Below are 22,186 nucleotides of genomic sequence, written 5' to 3'. Positions count from 1 at the left end.
AAGTGAAGACAGAAGTGAAGACAGAAGTGAAACAAGAACCGATATCCCCCGCTCAGACATCCTTCTCCTCTTCGACACCTATTGCCGGCCGCACACGCAAAGCATTGCAATCCAAGAAAGTACCCCAAGAGAAAAAGAGTAGCATCCTCCAAGAGTGGGTGTCTTATTAACACACCAACCAACACAAAAAATGGAAAAAGTCTTAGCCAGCATTTACTACGATCCCTCCCATCCTGCAGGTTACGCAGGAGTTCAAAAATTGTATCGTGCTGCCAAAACTCGACTGAAAAGTCTCCGTTTACCTCAAGTGCAACGATGGTTACAAGAACAAGCTACCTACACTTTACACAAACCCATTCGACGCAAGTTTGCCAGAAGTCGCACCCGAGTGGAAGGCATCGATCATCAATGGCAAGCCGATTTAGCCGATGTCTCTCACTTGGCCAGCTACAATCGTGGTTACAAATATTTGTTTTGTGTCATCGACGTCTTTTCCAAATTTGCCTGGGTCGTACCCTTGACTTCCAAATCGAGCAGCGAGTTAGTGCGAGCCCTGCAACGGGTGTTGAAACAAAGCGGTCGTCACCCTTTTCGATGGCAAACGGACAAAGGCACCGAATTTCTGAACCAAGCTTTCCAAAAAGAATTAAAGAAACGTGACACTCATTTTTTTACCACCGAGAATCCCGAAACCAAAGCCAGCATCGTGGAACGTTTTCAACGCACTTTGAAAGAACGCATGTGGAAATATTTTACGCATCACCACACTCTGAAGTACATCGACATCTTACCGCACCTGGTGCAAGCGTACAACCAATCTTACCATCGAAGCATCGGACGTGCCCCGCAAGACGTGACTCCCGACAACGAAGTGCTGGTGTTTGAGCGTCTGTTTGGTACGTCCCCGACGAGGACTGTCCCCAAGAAAAGGGGAGTGTTGGCCGTAGGAGATTGGGTGCGCATTGGCAAAACCAAACGCACTTTCGACAAAGGTTACTTACCTAACTGGACGACCGAATTGTTTCGCGTCACTGGACGAGTGCATGGCCGTCATCCTGCCGTCTATAAATTGGAAGACATGAACGGAGAAGTGCTCAAAGGAACGTTTTATTTGCCCGAGTTACAACGTGTCACCAAAAAAGAAGACGACGTGTACGACATCGAAAGCATTCTCGAACGCAGAACCCGTAAAGTGGGCAAACGACGTGTCAAAGAAGTCAAAGTACGTTGGAAAGGATATCCACCCAGTTTCGATTCTTGGATCGACGCTTCGCAAGTCATCGACTATAAAAAGAAGAAGTGACCATCATGCCCTTTCACACAGCAGACGCAGCTATGTCGACCAGTCCTTCTTCACCCAGTTCTTCTGTGCAAGATTTACAAAAACAACCCTTGTGGGTGTGGTGTGGAGAACGTGTGCCTAAAACGCAAATCGTCTTTTTCTGCCAAATCTTCGTGGTGTATTGTGTCATCGGGGCAGCCATTGCCAATTTGAGTTTGCAACAAGGAGACAAACAATTGTGGACCATTTTATTGAGCAGTTGCATCGGTTACCTGCTTCCCAATCCCTCCCTGAAATTCTCCTCGAACGGGAACGTTGTGTCCAGTGCCAGTGCCAGTCACCACTCCAACCACAATCAGAACCCCATTTTGGGCGGAGACACGCCTCTGACGTCCATTAATAACCCCTCGGACAGCCACAGAACTCTGGAATTATGAGTCACCAAAACCAATTTTACTTAACCTTACCCAGTGACAGTTCCATGGAGGTGTTTCCCCACAACACGTTGTGCTGTTACACGGCCAAATTACCTCAGACCATCCCCTTAGATCACGAAGCCCATTGGGAAGTGGCTTTAGTGGAAATGATTCACCCGACCCAAGTCCTCAATGTCCTTCCCAATCAAAATGTTTTTGATGTGGAAGTTCATGACGAACAATTGCAACAGTACTTGGATACCTATGGCAAATATGACAAGAAAACCCCTGGCACAAAAAATCAAAAGTACACCACCTATCACTTGTTCATTCCCCCAGGGTATTATTTTAGTGGTCAACATTTGGTGAGCACCATTACCTCCAGGTTTAATGTCGTGTTTCTGAAAGCTTTGGAAAGTATCAAAAAAAGTGTCACCATGGAATACCACAAAACAGCTCGTCGCTTCTTGATGAAATTTGACGGGAGTAAAATCCTGTCCATTTTATTTTGTCCTGAATTGTTTGACATGTTGGGCGGAGACATGAACATGAGAATGGCCATGATGAAGAAAAACGAATCACCCATCGTTTACGACAACGAGTCTTTTAGCAAGTTATTTCGTGCCCCGGTAGAACTGAACCAAGGACTGAATTTGATGTTTGTGTACTCCGATGTGGTGGAGTATAACGTGGTGGGACACACCTCTGTACCGTTACTGCGTGTCATTCCTTTCAAAGTGGATTCTGCCACGAACGCTGACGAGGAAGGTGGAAACACTTATCACGTCCACCGCGAATTTGTCCATCCTCACTATTTGCCTGTCAGCAAGTCGTATTTGGACACGGTCAACATTACTATAAAAGGAGATTTGGGACAAAATATTCCATTCACCAAAGGAAAAGTCACGGTGAAACTCCATTTTCGAAAACGGTTCTCTCACGATTCGTAAGTAAGTCATGTATCCAGTGTACCGAGGGGTTGCTCGACAGCGAGGACACGGTTTAGGAGACATGCTGAAATCGGCCTTTCGTTCGGTGGCTCCGGTGTTGAAACCGATGGTGACACGCGGATTGCACGCCTTGAAAGATGCGGCACTGACGCAAGGCAAAGAATTTCTCCAAAATGTCATCATCGACAAACAAAACCCTAAAGAAGCCTTCATGAGGACAGGCAAAAATGTCTTGCTGCAAACGGGTAAAGACATTTTGGGCCGACGAGACACACCTATAAATGCCCTGCACGCTACCCAGTCAGGCATTCAGCAAGGACAAGGCAGAAAGAGACGACGAAGAAAACACCCTTTCACCAGACTTCAAGCGAGAAAGGCCAAGAAAAGAAGAACCGTTCGAGAGTTAGACGTTTTCGATTATTGAGAAAGAGAAAAAAATGATGCACCGAGAGTCTTGCGCTTGTTCCAAGACGGAACTGGACCTGTTTGCCATGCCCCCCACCATGATGACCATGCAAGAATCCCAGTGGGTGGAATTTCATCCCGTCTCCTCTTTGACGGAATCAGCTCCCATCGAGTTTGAAATCAAAGGACAACCCGAAGATTACATCGATCTGAATAGAGTTACCTGTATTTGAAAGTGAAAGTGATCAAAACGGACAACACCAATCCAGGAGGCGATGCTAGAGTAGCTCCTGTCAACAATTTCATGCATTCCTTATTTAGCGAAGTGGACTTGTACTTGAATAACAAACTGGTCAGCAGCAGCATGGATACTTACCCATATCGTGCCTACTTGGAAAATCTCTTGACGTACGGAAAAGTAGCCAAGAATACTCATCTGGATGCTTGCGTGGTATGGAAACCTGACACAGCAGGTGTAGGCACGTTTAGCGACACAGTCCTGACAGAAGATGACAATCCTCACAATGTGGGGTTTAACGACCGTCGTAAGAAAATTCTGCAAGGGCGAAGTTTAGAACTGATGGATCGTTTGCATTTGGACATGTGGTTACAAGAAAAGTATTTGCTCAACGGGGTGGATATCCGTCTGAGACTGAATCGTAGCAGTGCCACTTTCCATTTGATGGCCCATGCCAACGAATACAAAACTGTCATTCAAGAAGCCCGACTTTACGTGCGTCGTGTGGAAGTGTTACCTAAAGTGGGAAACGACGTCAGTCAGACGTTGAGCAGAACGACTGCCAAGTATCCGATACGACGCGTAGAAGTGAAAACGTTCACCATTCCTGCTGGACAGCGATCTATGATCGAAGATCATCTGTTCCAAGGACAGTTACCCAAACGTTTGATTGTTGGTATCGTCAGGAATTCAGCCTTCAACGGAACCCACGATCAAAATCCTTTTGAGTTTCAACATTACAATGTGTCCAAGATCGAAGTCAGTCGCGACGGCAAGACCTTGTGTACCCGACCCTTTGAGCCCAACTTTGGTGTCGCAAAGAATTATTTGAGATCGTACTTGTCCCTGTACGAAGCCACGGGACAGTTAGGAACCAACACCAGTCACGGTATTTCGTACGACGATTATGCAGGAGGCTATGCTTTGTGGGGTTTTGATTTCACTCCAGACCAAGGCAGCGACGAGGGACATTTCCACACTATAAAATCAGGCCAGATTCGTGTGGAACTTCAGTTTGCAAATCCACCTCCAGATCACACAGTGAACGTCATCCTGTATGCAGAATTTGACAATACCATAGAAATCAACAGTTTGAGAGAAGTCATTCTAGATTACTAGAAGTCATGGAAGACTGTTATCCCTCTTTACCTAGTGGAGAAACTTTGGACATGAAATGTGAGGAGACTGTGGAAGAAGAAGAAGTGATCATAATGAAGTCGAGATGGCCAGAACAAGAAGCCCATTTAGTCTCCTGTTTTGCCAAACACTTGGTCGATAAAATGACGGAATTGATCAAGAAAAATTGCTATGGATGTCAAAACGATCATCCCAGTCAAATTCAACACGATAAATGCCTAATGTTAAGTCAAGAAGAAAATTTGGACGAGTATCTGGACGAAGCTTGGAGTCTCATCTCGAACAAAGACGTGTTGCACCAGTGGTATAAAGACTTGCGTGAACATTCTTGTCCACCATTAACCACTCAAGAGATCCATCGTATCGAAGCTCTCCTGAATCAGAGTGAGGAGACGAAGCGAAGAAACGGTTATTTGTCAGACATTTTCAAGCAAAAAGTCAGGATCGAATTGACGACTTATTATTACCTGTGAAGAAGAAAACACAAAACAATGGATACCTGGGAACTTTATTACCTTTTGAACCACAGTTCGTATACGGCTTCTTGGAATCCTGTCGTCTGTGCTAAAGATGAACTCCCTCATCGCAAACCTAAAGACCATCAAGCTTACGTGATTAACACGGACGACAGTCATCTCCCAGGAACCCACTGGGTAGCCGTCTACTTTCCTCAAGAAGGATGTGTGGAATATTTCGATTCGTACGGATTGCCCCCTTTGGAAGACGATATCATCGACTTTATGAGAAGAAATGCTCAAACCACCCGATTCAATAATGTGAAATTACAAGGCACAGATTCCTTGGTGTGTGGACAGTACTGTGTGTATTTTCTGCATCATCGCAGCCTGGGCTATTCCTTAGAACATTTAGTGACTCATTTCGATCCTCGTTCTTCTGCTAGAAACGATGTGAAAGTAGATCGATGGTTTTGTGACCATTATGCTTATCTTTTGTCTCAAGCTAGGAAACGTAGTGTCCATCAATGGCCTAATGATTTCCAACAGTGGAAATCACAATTTCATTCACAACGTTGTCAGCCCTGTTTAAAGTAGGTTGTAAAATGAGAAAAAAATGTTTGTGATTTGAAAAAATTGTTTGATGTTATAGTGTTGGATTATTGTTAAAAATGTTAGAGCTGTTGTTTAGTGTTAAGTGATTTTTGAATAAAAAATGTTGTGTTTTGAAAAGATGCTTTTGTCTTTTGTTTAGCTATAAAAATGTTGGATTGATGCTCTTTCATTTCTTACTATCCCTCTCATGAACGTTGCGACTCGAAAAACCGTGTGGTGGATGTTTTCCTTCACGTCCGCGCTTTGACTTTAAGAACCGGTTTGTTCCCAGTCTAACCATCCATTGTCGACTCATCCTCCTACGAAGATGTGCTCCAAACTAGCTAAGCTCAACGAAGCCTACGTGAATTTGCATAGGGTCAGACACAGTCTGATACCGAAGCCAGAAGAAATAGAGAATGTGAGAATGTTAAAAATCACTGAAGACCTGATAGAAGAGCTCTTCAGAGAAGAAATGAACAGGGACAAAGAAGAATGGACAGAGAAGTACAGACTTCACAGACAGCAGCAACAGCAGCAACAGCAGCAACAACAGCAGCAACCTGAAGCTGACAGAGGCTTTGTCGATTGCCGTATCGACACCAAAGAGTTCTTCTTCTCTTTCCGAAGAAGCAGACCTATCGCCAGAAAGTCTATCCTCAGAGGACATCGCATTCTTAGAAACTAAAAAAGAATGCCATAGCAAAACAAAAAAAACAGCCCTTTTCAGGGCTACCCAATACTCTAGAAAAGAAATAACGATCCATTTGCCAATGTGTGTAGGTAGAGTAGTGTGAAAATAAACACTAACTCTTTTTTAAAAAAAATGTCAGGGTATGTGTTTGTGTGTTTGTGTTTGTAAGTGATTAAGTAAGTTGGTATGGATAGTAGATTAAAATAATGTCTTTTTTTGGTGTTTGAGGTGTATATTTGGGGTTAAATTGGATTGCTTTGCGTATGTAAATAGTCTATTGAAGTGATTTATAAAAAATTTTAAAATAGTATGGGTAGCATAAAAAGTGAGTGAGTGTTTCTTTTAGGTCCGCGCGTTGTTGTTGTTTTTTTGGTCATGATCTAGGTAAGATGAATTTTATGTTTTTAGGGGGATGTTTTCCATCACGTCCGCGCTTTCAGTATAAATTGAAACTCGCTCGGCAGTCCAGCTACCCTTGTTGATTGATCAACACAAGAATGAATAGCAGAATAGTGAAACTGTTAGAACTCCAGATGCACCTGGAATATGCCAGGCGCATAGTAAACGAACTATCAGCGGAGGCTATCGTAGAAGAAGCAAGAATGAAGAAAGAAGAGGAGGAGAGAAGAGAGAGGGAAGAAGAGGAAAAGAAAAGAGAAGAGAGGATGTCGTTCAATATTCCCGAGACAGAGGATTGGGGTGTTGAAGCGAATCATCCTCCCTCTGCGCTCCCCAGAAGAAAGGTGAAAGAAGACTGGGGAAGAAGATGCGTGTGTGGCGCAAGGCCAGGAAGGTGCAATCATTAGATAGGTGCATCTGGAGTTTAAAAAAAACCAACAGCCCTTTTCAGGGCTACCCAATACTCTAGAAAAGAAATAACGATCGATTTGCCAATGTGTGTAGGTAGAGTAGTGTGAAAATAAACACTAACTCTTGTTTAATAGTGAAAGTGTATGTGATTGTGTGTGTGTTTGTGTTTGTAAATGTTGAAGTAAGTTTGTGTTTGTAAATGGTGAAGTAAGTTTGTGTGAATAGTAGATTATGGGTTTATTTATTGATTCTTAGCGTATGTAGAGAGTATAGTTGTGGTTATATGAAATGAGAAAGTAGGGGGATGTTTTCCTTCACGTACGCGCGATGTTAGGTCATGATCTAGGTAAGATCAATTTTATGTTATTAGGGGGTTGTTTTCCTTCACGTCCGCGCTTTCACTATAAGAACCCACAGTGTTCGTTGTTCAAACCATTCTGCAAAGAATAAAACCAAATGGACAAAATACAAACCTTGCAAGACGTTTTAGACAACTTAGGAATAATGGAACAGATGCTAATAAGACTCGTTGAAGACCATTATTCCTATAGTCCCCATCGTGTAAAGATGGAAATTAATAACTTAAGAAAAGCAAAGGACAAGATTAGTGGTGTCATGAAAGAGATAAAGGAGGAGAAGGAGGATGAAGAGGAAAGAATAAGAATACGCAAATGGAACGAAAAAATTGAAAAAGAAGAAGAAAATGAAAAGAGGTAGAAAGAAGAGGAGGAAGAGAAGAAGAAAGAAGAGGAGGAGAAGAAAAAAAAGACAGGGAAGAAGAGTGTAGGAGATAAAATAAGAACTTGGTGGAGAAAAAGAAGAAATTAGAAGAAGAAGAAGAAGAAAAAAACCCAAAGGCCCTTTTCAGGGCCCCCATATTTCTCGAAAAGAGATAGCCTTTGAATTGCCTACCCCTTTTTTTATTTTATTTTTTATTTTATTTTTTATTTTTTTAAAAAAAAAAAAATAGAGACCCTCCCTATTTCAATTTTACATAGACCCTATACAGACCCAGGGGTTTTTTGGCCATGTTAAATTTACATAGACCCTATATTGTCCCAGGGTTTTTGGACATGTTAATTCCCATAGACCCTATACGTTCCCACGATTTTTCTCCATGTTAAATTTACATAGACCCTATATGTTCCCAAGGGTATTTTTAATGATAAGTCCCATAGACCCTATACCATCCCCATTCGCTACTTGCATGTATGTATGTATGTATGTATGTATGTATGCATGTATGTATGTATGTATTAATAGATAGATAGATATGTTTATACGTTAAAAATAACATGTTCTTTGAAGTGTTGTAAAAAAGCAATTTAATATACCAATATTATTGGTATTTCAAAATGTGATTCGCCCATGGCGCAATAATGTGCATATATAAACATTCTCTCAACCGTGTGCTGTTCTTCCAAACATTCATCTTTATTGACGTATGAAAATAACGATACAATGTATAAATAATCCCCTTTTTCTAAATAAATTTAATATGGTTTACAATTTCAATACTTTATGCTTTTTGTTCCACCCTCCCGTCTCATGCACAACGGATAAATGCGCGCAGAAATTCGGAGTGAGAGAGTAAAATAATTAGGGATGGATGAAAACCATAAAATTGAACTTACACGAGGCAAACTACAAAATTATTTGCTTCGTCGTAACGATATATGTTGACTTTCCTTGGGATTAATCTACAGTGTTTATATAATCGATAATATAAATGTGTTAACCCTGTCGACATTATACGGTGAGTTTCTCGGTTACGTGGTACACATGTTGTGATGTATTGAATGTTTTGATGTTGTTGTTCTTTCAAAAAACCTATTATAAAGTTCTAAGAATTGCGTATCATAAGTTAAATATCAAAATGTCCAAAGGAAACCACACCCTCCGTCTCCCTTTCTCTCTCGCTCTCTCTCTCGCTCTCTCTCTCTCTCTCTCTCTCTCTCTCTGTGGAGCAAGATACGGGTGAAAATCTATGTAAGACGAGCGTATAATATTTTTGTTTGTGTCATACCATTATGTATCTGGACTTATTAATGATAGTAAACCTTACGTCAAACCGACCACAGGATGAGGGAGAGAGAGATACAGACAGAAAGACAGAGAGAGTTTTAAAGTCAAACTTACCAAAGAGAGATAGAGAGGGAGAGAGAGAATTTTGTGATGGGTAGTACTGTTTTTAAAGCAGAAGAATGAATTAGGTCGACTGTACATATATCAAAATGTTTGAATTACCTCTTTTTGGTTAGTAATTTTGCTTAGTTTCTTAGTCTACGCTAATTTCCATGCGCATTGTACGTGAATGGCTGAACGTTGATGTGAACAGCGTAGCTAACTATATGCTTGTAGTGTTCTACTAACGTCATGGAATCAATCTTTCAAGTTTAAATGATAAGTCTATATAATGTGGATTTAATCAATGTGAAGTAGATTAGAAACTCAGATGAGAATAGAATCAACTTATAAATATGCAAGGTGATCGTGAATAGCCACAAAAATCATAAAACTGCATTTTGTAGCAACCCACACTAGGCAGCGATGTATGGAGTTCATTCATTCGGTCAATACACGGTTGCATTTAGTAAACAGGAACTCCATTCAGTGGGGAAATATATCCATTTGTATGTGATATAAATAAAATATAAGTATCGTCTGTACGCTGTATTAATGATATGCCATTTTCATTAAAAGGAAACTCGGCAAGCCTCGCTTCTTTTTAATGAAAAATGTATATATCTGGTTTTGTATCATTAATGCAACATACGTCATATATATAAGAGTAACAAGACAAAAAGATGCCGATATGTGATAAAATATTTGTTTAGGTTTACACCTTACGTTATGGGATGTTCTTCAGTTGAAATGGTAGAACTGAATGTCAGACTCTTTGTGATTTATAAATCAGTGTACACTAATATTGTAAAAACTGATATGGCCGACCAATATTACGCTTAAATGAACATTGCATTTAAGAGAATCCATGCGATTCGAAATCGCATCTATTTGTAACAGATGTGACTGATATTAAACAACTGTTGAACCCAGTTTAAATCGTTGACTTTTCATTTGACAATGTTCCCAACTTAGGAAAAATTCAGTCTTACATCGGCTATCGATGTGTGTACATTGCAAGAGTCGTATTAGTCTCATTACAATCTGGTCCTGTCGATGAAGTTTTTTGCAAGTAAGCTCACTTGATTATGATAGTTCCATTAATTGGTATGCTTTATACATTGATGTACGTGAAATTTAAAGTGTTTTAAAACTTATTTATAATTTTCAACTATATCAGGATAAATATATTTACTCTTAGCATCTCAAGAGCGGAGTATAACATTCTTTCCCATGTGCATGTGTTGCCTACATTTACATAAATATTTCACTCATTCGTTGAGTCCCATTTTACGTGAAGAATCGCTCACTTTAAACCATAACGTTTTTGCTGTACTTTCATCCCAATTGCAGTCAAAGTAGAATATAAACTCAACTGCAGTCAAAGTAGAATATAAACTCGTGGCAATATTATAATCATGTGTGTGAGAGACAGACAAACAGACAGACAGACAGAGGTAGTGAGGTAATAGAAATACAATAATGATAAAATCCAATTTATTGTCTTCGATCAAATATGTTTATTGATGTAGCATGTACAAATACTACAAAGATAATAATCGAGATAGGGATTCATATTCCTTTGGTTCTCTTGTCAGTCCTTGGATCATTTTGTTTTTCTTAATATCTGTAAAAAGGGAACAAATTTAGAGCATTTTCGCAAGTTGACTTGCCCAAACAATACAATATTGATACAATATTCATATTTATTTTGAAGAAACGACTTTATGGCTACTTCAAATTGAAAGCACAAAGACATGTAATGAGTCAGTAGAAATGAAGTGGATAAGATAATGGTTAAATTGTAAAATGTCGTCATACTGTAATATGTAACAGAATTTTCAAGGATGAATAATATGTATTCTTACTTTTTATGGTCTCTACTGTAACCGTATCCACCATATCCACCATATCCTCCATATCCACCATATCCGCCATAACCTCCATATCCACCATATCCACCATGTCCATGATACCCTCCATATCCACCATGTCCATGATACCCTCCATATCCACGATATCCAGGATACCAGCCATAGCCACCATATCCGCCGTTGCCACCATAACCTCCATATCCGCCACCAAATGAATAGGTAGCAATGGCAGCACCTACTAAGCAGGCTACAAGAACAATTACGGCCTTCATTTTCCTCTGTAAAAGAAAAGTAAGTTCAGAAAATAACAGTTAGCATTGAATGTTTGTTATGGGAGTGTAGTTTAGACGGTAAATAGACGGCATGTTGATATTACATTTTCTGACTGTTTTAATGAATAAAGACCGGGCTTGAATGTATAGTATTTCAATTGTACGGTGGTGACAACAGTTTTAATTGTACACTAGAAACGCCAAAATAAATATAGTTTTCATTTTGAAGACTAGTCTGTCGCTTATACGTGATTTCACTGGTAACCTTTGATTCGTAAATAAAGTACCTCCTCTACCATCTCCGGAATGCAAAACATATACGTTCCAAGTTTAGGGGTGGCGCTTTAGTGTGATTGACTGTGCAACGTCTTATGCAAACACATTAATATCCAGATTTGCAATACAGTGATACTTGAAAGTATTTGTGTGAGCGGTTCGTATACATTATCTAGAAAAAGGAATCAAGTCGATGGTTGCGAAAGGCCGCATGACCTTTAAATGGAAACGTAATGGGGTTTTCTAAAGTGACTTAAAGTGACAACAATGTTTTAGTGTTATTCTATGTTCTATCTTGTGATAAATAAACTCTAAATATGACGTAAAAGAGTGTATATTCACCTGACAGTGAATTGTTATTTTGTGTGACTCAATGTAATAACTTAGATCAAGCCATGGATAGGTCCGCTATGTGAATGATTGCCACAACGTTTCGTGATGCTAGGCAGTATGAACAATGATACCCTAGTTGACAATAAAATAATGTTCAACAAGGATATTTAAATAAAATATGACTTGGATTTAGAATCACTTTTTTTCGGTTCTATGAGTAATATATTTTATATCATCTATTTCTATACTCCTGAAATATGAACAAATTAATTAATTGTAAAGATTGGTTGTCATATATGCGTATGTATATCTCTTAAAGACAATATAATTCTACATATATTACCGACAGAGTGGTTCTTCTTGTAGAACATATTCTTTTTGTTACAAAATTAAACTGTTTCGTAGCTAGGTGGTACGTAAAATTGATATGCAGCCAAATTTAGAGGCTCTTTGTATGTTCTCCCATAGAGACTGGAATGCTGCTAATGGAACAAACACAAGAATAGGAGACCATTAATATAATTGAAACGTATCATGCGTCCAGGGATGATAATTCAAAAATGTACACGATCATGTCTCCACATTGGAAAATTGTAAGCATGGCATAAGTTAAAAGAAACATGCGCGTTATATAGGTTATTAACGAACGTTAATTTGCATGTCGCATACAATCACTTACCTGGATGACAACGATGTCAAGAAAATTTTTGAAGTAGGATCAGAAATTTTGCCACCGGACTGGCAACTGCTTGTGCTGAATCGTCAAATATGCAGTCCTTTTATATCCGTGAAGAACTTATTTTGCATGCATGTTAACCTAAGTAAACACGATGATTGGTAGTTAATACATTCAGTAAATTAAATAATTGATGACTAAGAAAAACCAAGAAACTTATTTTGTTTATGTTGTTTAATTATATGGATGTCTGGAAATTTCCGTTTGCAATGCAGACATTTTTTGGTTTACAATTATGTAAAATTAATTTATGTGATGGATTTGAAAATTGACTTTTTATGCATTTTCCACTTCATATTTTCACGCAACATTTAGACAAATTTATTCAATACAATGTCTCGATCTATCATGAAGAATTTCCAAAATGAAATATATATGAATTCTTTATACTTTATTTAAAATTACTTTTGCCTGCTAAATTTTTGTGTCGCCTACCAGTGTTACATTGGAGCATGTTAATTTAATAATCTGTTGGTACCTCTCTTCCATATGTCTAAAATGTTTCTTAAATTCTTAATATTATTGTCTTCCCAGCGATCACATTCCAAGCAAATTTAGTAAAGTAAACACCAAAGAGAGAAACATGTTTGTTTAGAGGTGTGAAGATCATGCTCAAGCTTCTTGAAAATGATTTTCAAAAGCTTATTTCAAGGTACAAGGTAAGGCATTCAATTTTGTAAGCGCATTGTTTCATTTATTTTGTGGATAAATGATCATTGATTGTGTTAATAAGAAAAGATGCTGTTCTTCTGCTATTGATTTTATTATTTTTTCTCCAGATCTGGTTAAAATGTTCAAGCCACCAACTATTAGTTATCATACTATTATGGTCGACTCGATGCGGACACACATCCATTTTAACAACGCAAGGAATAATTCTCTTAATTGAATATCCGGACATTGTTAGAATACTACCTCAATTATCAAGGGATTAATTTCGTCTGATACAGCTTTGTTCACTGAAGCAGATTTAGTATGTTAAACTGACAGATTCGTTTGTTTGTTTGCAGGTATGTGTGCACGTGTATTTCACATTGTATGCTATATTTGCTTCACGAATGAAAGATTCGGACAGAACGAAATGATCAGTTCCATTTATTGTTTGTATTTCTAGTCTATGTTAGCTACAAATGTAATGTGTTGAATTTGCTACCTCGCCAACATTATATTGGGCTATTTCTTGAAAGTATAATACATACGAATGTCTCAGGTGCCATATTTAGCTACGGGGGCAGTTGTTTCTATAGGATTCTTTGAGGAATTATTCGCATAGGGTCGAGAGAAAACCAATCATATTGGTCGATTGATGAATCATCGCAGCTTATTAAAGAGCTGTGTTTTTTGAATGCTTAATGCCGATCAGAATAAACGGGATATTAATTAATTTATGTATATATTGTGATCATACGTTTGATATATTGCAAGTAAATGTAGGAAGTGTAGAACCTGCATGATTTTGCTGTTACCAGTTGTTTATTGTGACTCAAAGTACACTCTACTTATAAAGCATATGATCTAGTTTTGTTCATCGAGATATTAAATGATGTTATAATAATTTCTGTCAAAGTTTTGTATTTATTTTATTGATTGTGAATCGATTATTGTCCTAAAAGTTTGTCTATGATGTAACAATTTATTTAAATAACGCGAACCTTTATTGGCTGATTAGCTCATCGTAATACTTGATACAAACAGCTTGTGGCAAATCATATGCAACTCATTTCGTAAAAACATATCACATGTACACTTATCTAGAATATGTTTTATACAAAATGCGAATAGACTATTACTCCTGATGCCATGTTATCACTAAACAATGGTAACACAGTGTGTACCGATGGTTCTTCTCATGGTGTTGGAGAAACACGTCAGAATCTGGCACTCTTCACTTCAAATTTACACAGTTAATGGTACTCTATTCTTCCAAACCATTACAAGTAAACCTGTGTCGAAATGTAAGAAAAGAAAGATGAACTAAAACAAAACAATAAAACAACGAAAAATAATCGAAACATATATAATATATAAGGAAGCATAGTAATATAGCAATCGAAAGCGTATACTTTCTAACTAACAATGCTTTATTTGCATTTATGTTCCAAGTGTACAAATATTCCATGCAAGCTTGACAATTTGCATTACGGAGAGACCATACTTGTTTTATCGAAATTAAAGAGATTTCTTCGTATCTCATTTATGAGCGTAGTGAATGTGAATTTCGATTTGCGAGTGTTTGACGATTTCACATATAAATATATTTTTAAATTCCTGACTTTCCCAACTATGGCGTACACATATTTTTAAAAATGTATCACAAAAAGCTTGTCAAATCCAATGTATTAAAAGTTTGTTTTTGTTTTCGGTAGGTCTTCGCCTAATTCAGCGTCGTATATCAATATTTTTTGTGAACTGGATGAACTCTGAGCCCTTTGTTTTTGAGTTCACTTTTTAAATGACATGTATCACCTGTACTTTTGTATACAAAATGGGTACCTTATACTGTACATATCACTCCTATGACTTTTCATGAATATTATACTTATTTGTGAAAGGTGTTGTTTATGATGAATAATTAACCACACTCTTCTTGAAATAGCACATTTTTGTCTCATAGTTAATTCCCCGTTGGTGGTCCTCCTGCTCTGCCCACTTTATTGTTTTAATAGATATATACTATTGTAATGTGTTTGACCGTAGTCTTGTATTCAAACCTTCCTCTTGAACATTTAAACGCGGATATCAATTAATGTGTTGCTCTTTGAATTCTGTCGTTGTGGCTAAATGCGTGCAAACAATGAACCTGTGCCACTATAGAGTTATTTTGTAACCACGTGTCTTCGTTATCTGCAAGGAATACCAACTAGTTAACAAATCTTTTATATTATCAATCTTATGCTCGGTAATCCCCCTCCTATCTTGATTCGCTCGTCATTCAAGATTAAGTACTGCTGTCTTTCAGCAGCTACGTGTTCTACTTATAGCGCAAGCACTAATGCAACTATCGCTATTACTTCAACCCTAACTAAACTACTACTGCAAAGAATGTTGAAGTGAACGATGCCAAGATTAAGGTATGATCGCATAAGGTAGATAAATATCTTTTGAGATAATATAAAATCCCGTCTAGCATTTAACGGTCGAATTTCATGGTTTGTAATAAGAAGCGATTGTAATAAAAGTAATCCATTAAGGTTACAAAACTTAAATAAATTGAATTCGTTTATTACCGAGAAATGTATGCCGATGATAGTTCAAGCACTCATATTTTATCAGGATTAACTATCACCTCTGCATCTGATCTGACATATTAATATTACGACATATGATACAAATCCAAATAACCTAAAGCTCTTTGATTTGTATAATTAGCAAGTGGCTCCTATGAATACATAAACTAGATAACCAATTTTAAAAATTCACGTTGTCGGTTTGAAAACTTTATATATATAAAACCATGTTTACTATTTTCAAAATATGTGTGAATCAGTGACATGATTATGAAAAACTCGTCATGCTATCTTAAGCTTCAGTTATTGAATTATTTAGTATTGACATTTATTTCATTTAAAATAAGCATATTTAATTCATACAAATTACAGTATTAGAGACTGACGCGCATTGCTTCAGGCACCTTGGGAAAAAGCATTGTTCCTATCACGCGATCTTGCCATACCATATCACGTTTTCTTGTCTTGTATTATTTATTTGAGTAAAATATGCGGTATGTTGTCATTGTATGAGCGGAGTCATACAAATGTATTCTTCTGCGAGTAGTCATGTTCCACTCAAGATTCGTTCTTATCATCTGATCAATAGTACTAAATGCATACTAATTACATCTAGTGATAGTGTACATTATGTCCTGATTCCTGTCTGGTATTGACGAATGCAATATTTTGGCTGGGAAATAATTAAGAGGATTACTTCATTAACACTGATTGATGAATCCTTAGCTCATGTTTGTAAAGTTTTACCTTGTTTATAAATATTGATTCAAACTGAAAATTGGACCATGGTCACGTTTGCTAATTTGATGAAACATTTAGTTACGAAGAGACCAAATTTGAAAAAACTGTATGATCCTTTTGATGTCTTATATTTTGAAAAGAATATTTTTTAAACGAAGTTATCAATACCTGAATGAAAAACACTAGACTTGTTTTTATGAAGATAAATGAATTTAGTTTAATGACTTGGTCCTCTTTACAGACAGACGCCTATGGAGCAGAAGTTTCAATACACATCATTTCCATATTTACAAGTGGTTATGGATAGTTCTTTTCAATGTAATATGGATATTAGGTTACAAATCACAAGTCTCTTCATCCATATCAAGCGCGAACTACTTAACGTAATACATAGTCACGTGTCCACTTTTCCCACTACGTTGAAATGCAAAGTATCCACAATTTCTTGACATAATGGTAAAATAGACGCTGGCTATCGTACATACTAATGAAAAATACAATTGTCTCATTGAAAGAAAGAAACCGGATTTGCCAGTTAGGCATATCAGTGGAGACATTTTTGTATGACATTTATCAAACACAAACTCCTTACAGTAGGCTAAGTGAACGCTGTCCCTTGGTTCGCCTATAGATTTTGGACCGAGTCTGGTTGCCTTTGTTTAGACAGAATTCAGGTCATCGCTGTAGTCGTATCGCAATTGCCGATCAGAGGCTCGAGGTATGCATAACAGCTGCTGGAGTCATTTAGATTGACCTGTAACCGTTCTTGAGGCAGCTCAGCCCTAGGGACCCAAGAAATGTTGGCATTATGGGTTTTGAGCTGTATGCAGACTGTACGAACCTGCACTGCCAGATAGCCATTGAGATTGTGAGTGGTGTAAAGATTGATCTCAAAGGAGAATGGCTTTGGGACGACTATTATCGCATGGATGAAAGGTTGCGTTGTCGCCTGCAACAGCGGAGTACCGATATATTAGTGTATGCATCGTAACTGCGAAAACTTCTTCTGAGGCAATACTGTAGTTGTACATTCCATGAAAGACTCATGTGGTTAGGTGCGGGCCAGCCAGTACACCAAAATGAGTTTATATTTTCCTATTCGAACCTAAAAGCAACAAATGTTTTGAACTGAGATAAATTTGGCTCGTCTCTATAAAATGTACATATATCAATGTATGATTTTACATGTAGATTGATCACTTTAATTGTATCAGATGTTGACATTTTGAACTTTTACATGTTAACAAGAAAACCCTAACCAGTCCCCGTCTGCTAAATTTCCAAGGGAAAATTCCATTGCAATTTTCGAAGTGGGTATCTCGTTATTTCCCGTCTATTTTTCACATATAACAATACAAACCGTTTTGTTTCTTGTAATGGTATACACATCAATATTTAATAAGGATATTGCAGATTTCAATCATAATTGATATACAACTTATTTGTGCAGGATTTTATAATTAAAAATAATATTAATCGAGAATCTGTTTTTTAAACTAAGGAACATATCCAGAAACCATCATCATTAATAAAGAAATTCACTAATCTAATGCTATGAGAAAGAATGTTTTGTAAAACACAGTTTTGCCATCTAGCGCTATAGGTAGTGCCAAAAACTTTCGGTTGTGACTTTTTAATGATTTAAGATAGATCAAAATATACTTCAATGACATCTGACTAAGCTGTTTTGAAAATCCTTTCCAGTGACTTGAGAAATTCTGTTAAAATCCTGTTAAAAAACAAACAAATGAAAAGAAAAAAATTATCAATACTCGATACGGAAAACCGTATGAAACATTTGTAATTAAAGTAATCTGACAATATTGTTTCTAAGCGATGTTATTTTCAACGAAAACAGAGACATACATACATACATATATATATATATATATATCTATATATATATATATATATATATATATATATATATATATATATATATATATATATATATATATAGCAACATGTCTGGCAACCTAAAGGAACAAGTCTTTTAAAAAAGTCATTGTTACCACCGTATGACATTAATTTTTTTTACGGACATGAAGAAACAAATATTGTGAAATTAACCACCCAAAAATCCTAAATTTATATCTGAATTTCAAAAATATAGACCGTTTCTTATGAAGTCCAATACTGAATGTGATGACGCACCAATAGTCATGAATGTGACTATGTAACAGTAGTCTTGTGATATAACATTGTTAAATTCCAGAATGTCTTTGAATGAATTCACGTTACTCACAAAAGAGTGCTTAAATCCCAAATATCAATAAGCACTTTGTACTACCAACGAATAGTTTAAACAAATAATTCCTCTCAAATTGCTGAACACATCTAAAACAGATTCCACAAATACTTGTCTTAAAATGGGGATGAATAATTTTGATGTAAACAAGCTTGTATTAAAAGCTAAATCACAATAAAATGTCCACGACTAAACTCAGCCCATCAAATTCTTGAGCACGCTCGATGTTATTTAAATTATATATATATTGGGGGTATCATCCTAGTTTGATCTTTTCAGACCACTTTAAGGGAGTCACCCTGCCCTAATGGTATTGTTGCCTGAAAGCTTTTCGTTATATGTTGGTAGTGTTATGTTGTAGAAAAGTTATTATCACTTTTATTCTATATTTGGTTTCTATATTTGTGTTGGTTATTTTATTGGTTTGATTTTAGCACATTGTAAAGCATGCAAATAATGCTAAACCTTGAGCTCAGATATCAATAAAAAGATCATTATTTGTAAATTACAAAACAAGACAAAAAATAGATTGACAATATAACTTCAAAAGAAACAATCAAGGTCCGGAACTCAAATCCATGTAAACAATTTGTTCATCAAATTATTTTTAACCTAAGTGTATAATTTACAACCATATATAAAAGTTGTATACTTAATATGATGTTTACAGATTTCTCTACATCTACAGTCGTGGATTAACGATACGCGCACAATATATCGAAAGTGGTCTAAAAAGGGACGGTTTAAATAACTAGTTTCTTATGATGTGTGATGTTAAACGACATGCGCTAAGATATGAAATTAGTGGATATAATAATATAGCTAACACACTCATATCGTTCACCATCTTATTAGTTTACATATACAAATTACATTATGAGATGTTCATCCATTGAAATGGTAAAATTGAAGTCCATTTTCACTATAATTCATAAAACAGTGTGAACAAATTATTTAAAAAAACCGACATGGGCGACCAATGGTACATTTATATGAGCGATGAATGGAAGTGGATCGTAATGGCTCAAAATCTGCTCTTTTAGTGATTCAAAACCAGATCTATTTACAAGAACTGTGACTGGGTTTCTTGCATTTTAGGTAAAACAATGAATAGTTCAGTTTGAAGCTGGTATTGTGTCATACATGATATGAATTGCATCACATAATTCTTAGAAGTCATGGATGATGCAATCATAACTAAGCTTACATCAACCTGCTGAACAAATTGCCCCACATCAGCTTCAGAAATCATACAGTGTCGTGCTCTCTGATTTGTCAGTGTTTGATGTTGCAAAGGGACCCATTTCTCTTTAGCCAAAGTGAGCAGAGATGCCTAGTACTTGCGTGAACAATGCAGATAACTTCTGCTATGTTTGTGGTGAAGTGACTTTTGCATAACAAAAGTGCAGTATAACCACTATGGTTAAAAAACATATCACCTTTATTTTGGCTGAAACCTTGGAGATCAGGACAATGTGCAACACATCTTCGCCAGTGGTTGAACAGGAAAAGGAAATGTATGTCCTTTGTTACCACCGTATATATATCAGACAGATCCGAAAATGATATCAATGGATTATATATGAGAGTACATGATAATTGTTGGCGTAATTAATATTTAATACAAATAATACTATCATATCAATGTTTTCGCACTCTATGGAGATTCGAACCCAGGTCCGCGTATAAACGGCACCAATTGCCCTGCCTGCATACACCAGCCCCTATTCCATCACGACTAAGCACCCAGCACCAAAAATGATACCACATAATCGGTGTTACACACACTCGCGTGCAGTAGACACACCTACAAGACGACGAAGTAATTAATTCCCATATATTTACATACTCATTCGGGATTCGTATGTGATTGTATGTATGTATGTATGTATGTATGTATGTATGTATGTATGTATGTATGTGTGTGTGTATGTATGTATGTATGTATGGATGGATGTATATGTGTGTGTGTGTGTGTGCGTGCGTGCGTGCGTCCTTGTTTGCGCTCGTGCATGGATGAATGCATGCATGCATGTATGTATGTATGTATGTATGTATGTATGTATGTATGTATTGATAGATAGATAGATATGTTTATACGTTAAAAATAACATGTTCTTTGAAGTGTTGTAAAAAAGCAATTTAATATACCAATATTATTGGTATTTCAAAATGTGATTCGCCCATGGGGCAATAATGTGCATATATAAACATTCTCTCAACCGTGTGCTGTTCTTCCAAACATTCATCTTTATTGACGTATGAAAATAACGATACAATGTATGAATAATCCCCTTTTTCTAAATAAATTTAATATGGTTTACAATTTCAATACTTTATGCTTTTTGTTCCACCCTCCCGTCTCATGCACAACGGATAAATGCGCGCAGAAATTCGGAGTGAGAGAGTAAAATAATTAGGGATGGATGAAAACCATAAAATTGAACTTACACGAGGCAAACTACAAAATTATTTGCTTCGTCGTAACGATATATGTTGACTTTCCTTGGGATTAATCTACAGTGTTTATATAATCGATAATATAAATGTGCTAACCCTGTCGACATTATACGGTGAGTTTCTCGGTTACGTGGTACACATGTTGTGATGTATTGAATGTTTTGATGTTGTTGTTCTTTCAAAAAACCTATTATAAAGTTCTAAGAATTGCGTATCATAAGTTAAATATCAAAATGTCCAAAGGAAACCACCCCCTCCGTCTCCCTCTCTCTCTCGCTCTCTCGCTCTCTCTCTCTCTCTCTCTCTCTGTGGAGCAAGATACGGGTGAAAATCTATGTAAGACGAGCGTATAATATTTTTGTTTGTGTCATACCATTATGTATCTGGACTTATTAATGATAGTAAACCTTATGTCAAACCGACCACAGGATGAGGGAGAGAGAGATACAGACAGAAAGACAGAGAGAGTTTTAAAGTCAAACTTACCAAAGAGAGATAGAGAGCGAGAGAGAGAATTTTGTGATGGGTAGTACTGTTTTTAAAGCAGAAGAATGAATTAGGTCGACTGTACATATATCAAAATGTTTGAATTACCTCTTTTTGGTTAGTAATTTTGCTTAGTTTCTTAGTCTACGCTAATTTCCATGCGCATTGTACGTGAATGGCTGAACGTTGATGTGAACAGCGTAGCTAACTATATGCTTGTAGTGTTCTACTAACGTCATGGAATCAATCTTTCAAGTTTAAATGATAAGTCTATATAATGTGGATTTAATCAATGTGAAGTAGATTAGAAACTCAGATGAGAATAGAATCAACTTATAAATATGCAAGGTGATCGTGAATAGCCACAAAAATCATAAAACTGCATTTTGTAGCAACCCACACTAGGCAGCGATGTATGGAGTTCATTC

The 22,186-nt window shown here is 36.9% G+C and overlaps 1 long non-coding RNA gene and 1 pseudogene across 3 annotated transcripts in view; both read right to left on the bottom strand.

Moving 5' to 3' along the window:
* LOC149771308 (uncharacterized) overlaps positions 1-22,186 on the bottom strand; it is a 319,229-nt gene that overhangs the window by 212,063 nt on the left and 84,980 nt on the right. The window lies entirely within an intron of this gene.
* LOC149771313 (uncharacterized) lies at positions 10,602-12,663 on the bottom strand (annotated as a pseudogene). The gene is made up of 3 exons (XR_016418336.1): positions 12,540-12,663; positions 10,974-11,257; positions 10,602-10,732 (listed from the first exon to the last, which is right to left on the bottom strand). The product of XR_016418336.1 is annotated as an uncharacterized LOC149771313 (transcript).

The sequence above is a fragment of the Sinohyriopsis cumingii genome, unplaced genomic scaffold, assembly GCF_028554795.1.
Source record: "Sinohyriopsis cumingii isolate HCF-2022 unplaced genomic scaffold, ASM2855479v2 utg001953l, whole genome shotgun sequence".
NCBI classification, from domain to species: domain Eukaryota; kingdom Metazoa; phylum Mollusca; class Bivalvia; order Unionida; family Unionidae; genus Sinohyriopsis; species Sinohyriopsis cumingii.
Note: the sequence above shows the minus strand (reverse complement) of the source record. Positions and strands in the feature narration are given on the sequence as shown.